At 40.1% G+C, this 4,523-nt stretch overlaps 1 pseudogene; it reads right to left on the bottom strand.

Moving 5' to 3' along the window:
• Positions 1–2,465: 2,465 nt before the first annotated feature.
• LOC111740375 lies at positions 2,466–2,583 on the bottom strand (annotated as a pseudogene).
• Between the last annotated feature and the right edge of the window lie 1,940 nt (positions 2,584–4,523).

The raw sequence follows: 4,523 nt of genomic DNA, 5'->3' as shown, positions 1-4,523 counted from the left end.
CATATTTTTTGGGGGGGGGGGTGAGGTGGTGGACATAATTCAACCCCGTACAGTGGACAAGGCTGGAAGTGGTACAGGATTTGGACAGAGGGTTAGTCAGGCCCAGGTCATGCAGGGATTTGCAAAGTGAGGCAAGGAATAAAACTCTTGATAAATTTTAAGGAGCAGAGAAAAGTAATATCACAGCCATTTAAAAGGTAAATTATTACTGTGGGGAGATGGACCATCGAGGGTGAGCGTGGAGGGAAGGAAGTTAGGAGAAAATTGAAGTGGCTTGGATTATAATTATGATGGTACAGTTGGAGAGAACAGGACAGAGTTGGGATATGTTTTTGAGATAGAATTGGTAGGTTTTTCTGATGTACTGAATGCTGCAATGATTGAAGAAGGATGTCAAGGATAAGTGCTAGAGTTTTGACTTGAAAAATCTGGTTGATATTTCTGTTATTTCTAGGGCCAAGGAAACCTGGGGAGGAACAGGTGTGGAGAGGAAAATTGAGAGTCTTATCTCTGCAATGGGAAGATAGAAGGACTGTACCCCATTTCCAGACCCTAAGTGACATGGGGTATGTGAGAAAAGACAGCTGCCAATCCAGAGGGCAATGGGGGAAGAGAAGAGATGTTTTAATGGAATAATAAGATTTCAGATAGGGCATGGAAGAAAAGAGAAGGCTTAGGGAGGAGTTGGGGAATAAAGGCAGTTTCTGTTGATACACTGTGAGTTCCACAGAACACACCCTACGACGGTGGGAGGGCGGAGTGGAAGGCAGATTGGGTCACATTAGTGCATGTGCCTAGTTTAAGTGATGATAGCTGACTGCGAGGCTTGGGTTTCTGCTGGTGACAGAGGTGAAGTGTTTATAAAGCCCGAAGGGCTTTGCTCGTTAATCTTTTAGAAGAAGGTATCCGATTTCATATATCTAGACAGTTCTATCTTGCAGCGTCCAGGGAGCGTGGTAGAGCCAAGACAAGCAAGAGCCTTCCAGATACCTTCTTCGGGAGGAGAGAGTTCTAGGCTCCTTGACAGCTGGCAGAGGGCCAGACTATCTGGGGTGGGAGGCTCAGCAGCATCTCTCGTCTTGGTGACACAATAAAGCATGAGGCTCTTTTTTACAAAAGCCTCTTCAACTGCAGGCAGCTGCTTCTACTCATGCGTCAAATAGCAATGGTGTTAGGATTCTGAGTTGCTCTGGTCAGGTCTACAATTTGGAATTCATATGTCCCATATGAAACATCCCTTCTGTGGGCTTAATAATTGAACGCTCTCAGTGTCTTTAAACTACACCAAGTAGTTAGAAAACTTATAAATTTATTTTTATTATTCTTCTTTGACGAAATGCAGTGTAAGACAAAGATATCAAATGAGAATGATTTCATATGGAAAATGTAGATCTAAGCTTATATGAATGCATGAATAGATTTATTTTTTTCTAGGCAAATAAACAATCTTATGTTTAGAGTTCCAGGTCGGGCTAAGATCCTGGTAACTCATTCTTAACTAACTTTTATGGTTAAATGAGGAGAAAGAGGAGAAAGAGAAAGGCTGAATGTGTGCTTCTTTTATCTTTCAGTTTAGATAGGTTAGACAATTTAGAAGCGAGAGGACAGTGAGGCTCGTCCTGGCGTATTCCGGGCCCCGCTCGTGTTCCCATTTGGTCCTTCGCCGTGGAGGGGAGGAGAAGCGGCCTCTCTTCTCCAGCCCCCCATTTCTGGTCTCAGGGTTGTGGGTAAGTGTGAGAATCAGCACCCACTTTGGGAGTGAACCTGGAGAGATCTAAATGGGCCTTTTCTTTCTCGGTCCCTTCCAGACCACCCGCAGAGCATCGAGAAGCTTCCATGCCTCAGTTCTCATTGCTTCTGGAACCAGTGTACAGAATGGGATAAACCTGGATGGTCTCTTTGGACAAAATTAGCTTCGTTTGATTTTTAAAGTTTTTTTGACTAGTAGTTTATTTTATAATTTACCAACGATGAATTTTATAAAGAACAAACCCATCCCCCCCGCCCCAAAATTCTATCATGTTGTCCCTTAGTATAATTTACTCTTTTAAAGTAAGTTATATTTTTATTTATTCTTAGGCACTGGATCTGTATCAAATGGGTGAATCTTCGAAAAAATTTTACATTTTAGGAAGACTAGCCAGTAATTCTCTATGATAGCAGGATAAGAAATCCTTTTTCCTCTGGGCCTGCCATGTCTCAAACAGGCCCCTGTAATGTGACCACAGGTGTTTTTGTGTCCACGGAATTAAGACTGCTCTTTGATGTCACTCCTTGCTTACCGCCATGGGACCTCATCTCTCTTCGTGTTTCTTCCACTCTTCCTCATTAAAGATTATTGGTCTCATCACCTTTTTTACTGTTCTTTCTTTTTTTTTTTTTTAAAGGCAAGGCAACCCTTGGTTGACCTCACAGATTGCAAGAACCTCGTCAGCTTACAATCCCTTATTTTTTTTAATTTTTTACGCCTATAGCACCTGGTCTTCCTAGGTGGTCTCCCATCCAAGTACTAACCAGGCCCGCCCCTGCTTAGCTTCCGAGATCAGACAGGGTCGGGCTTGTTCAGGGTGGCATGGCGTAGACTCCTTTTGACTGTTTTTTAAATGTGTTCGAGTAACTCTGGAAACATGGGGTCCAGAATTAGATGTAATACCCCAGATACTGGCGCTGTGTACCGGGGGCCTAGATATTATACATCACTTCCTCCTCCTAGATTCTGTCGAAAACTGCAATAGCATTTTCATTTTTTCTGCCACGATTCACTGTTGGCTGACAATGAGTATCTGGCCAATGAAACAAATTTTCAAAATTTAACATAAGGTTGTTAATTCATTTAGTCCTTATCCTGTACACGCGGTGCTGGAATTTTTGCATCCAAGTATAGACTTCTGTATTTTCTTTTATTTACGTTTTCGGTGTAAAATTTGGCCAAGTTCCAACCCGTAAAGGCAGACCTAGATTGTGTTCCAGGGACGTCAGCATGTGTTCCCCTTGCTGGATGCTCCTCATGGAGGGTGGAGCGAAGCCAGGCATTTCTCACTCACCGCCTCGTCAGCCTCACCTCTCTCTTTAATCCCAACGTCCCTCTTTGTGCATTTTCTCATTTGCTCACATCTTTTCACAGATGAAAGATACCACAGAGTAAGTCACCCAAACACTGTAATGAGAAAGGAGCAAACCCACCGATTTCCTGTTTAAGGGGTTTTTTACGACACTGATAGCCAGGTCTTATCTAAAAAAAAATAAATTGAGGGGCTAGTAAAAAAAATTGGCTCATAATTGGGACTATTACCTTACTATGATATATTAGGCGAGTCATAGAGGGATCATGGTTTGGTCTAGAGAATAAATGGAATGACCTATCTGTAATATTTCATCAGTATATAACTCATGAGTTCCATATAAAAGGGAGAATAGACTGAATTAAATTATAAGGATTCTGCATGTCACTCTCACATGTGTGTTTTAGTAAAAATGTCGAAAACTATCTTTTCTTTTAATGGGATTTGTTTCTAGGGCATTCTGTAACTTTTGCGACTATTCTTATTATCTAGTAAGAATACTTAATATAAAATCTATGCTCTTGATAAAATTTTAAATAGACAATACAGTATCATTAACTATAGCCACAAAGTTGTGTAGCAAATTTCTAGAACTTATGCATCTGAAACAGGCTACCATTCCTTCGATTTTAACATTTTTGAAGGTGTGGCTAGAATCTATGCTTTCATATCAAAAGTTTTATTTACTGTAATTTCAGAACCATGCATGTTTATTAAACACCAAAGGCATTTGATTTCACAGGAAATCATTCGGAATGTCCAAAACCTGAAAATGAGATAATAAACGCTCAGGTACTGCTACCTAGGTCTTACAAATAACATTTTGTTATGTTTGTTTCAGACTGTGGACGCACAAAATCAAACCTTTCACAGATGGTGTCGAAGCTTTGTTTGTGTCCTTGGCTTCAGATTCGTTTCTGCTCCAGCACTGCCCAGAAGTAATTATTGCTATGATGATTCACGTAGCTTTGTTTACTTGTCTTGACTGCTGTAAAGCATTTCATTTAAGAATATTCCAGAATTTAAACATTTTCTTATTTATGATTATTTAGATGATTTTGAAAAATTTCGGTAGTAAAATAATGCTGCTGTGAACATGTTCTATATTTCTTTTAGGTCACATGTGTTTAGGTTTCTATAGCATATGTACATGGAAGCAAACTTTCTGGGTGACGGGGTAAACATCGTCAAACAAACATTTTCAGGTTTCTTGGATAAACTCTCGCCAGTTTATTCTGACAGTGTACGCCCCATCTTTGCGCACTCTTACATTGCCCATCTTTAAAATTTTTGCCAGTTTTATTGGGTCATCGTTTTGAGTCCTTTTACTTTTTTAATATCAGCTTTATTGAAGTGTAATTCACACACCATGCAACTAACCCTTAAAAGGTGTACAGTTTTGTGGTTTTCGTTATTTTCACTTTTTTTTTTTTTTTTTAAGGATAAAACTTATCGGAGTTT

This window comes from Pteropus vampyrus, unplaced genomic scaffold (genome assembly GCF_000151845.1).
Source record: "Pteropus vampyrus isolate Shadow unplaced genomic scaffold, Pvam_2.0 Scaffold62, whole genome shotgun sequence".
Taxonomy (NCBI): Eukaryota; Metazoa; Chordata; class Mammalia; order Chiroptera; family Pteropodidae; genus Pteropus; species Pteropus vampyrus.
This window is presented reverse-complemented; position numbering and strand designations above follow the sequence as displayed.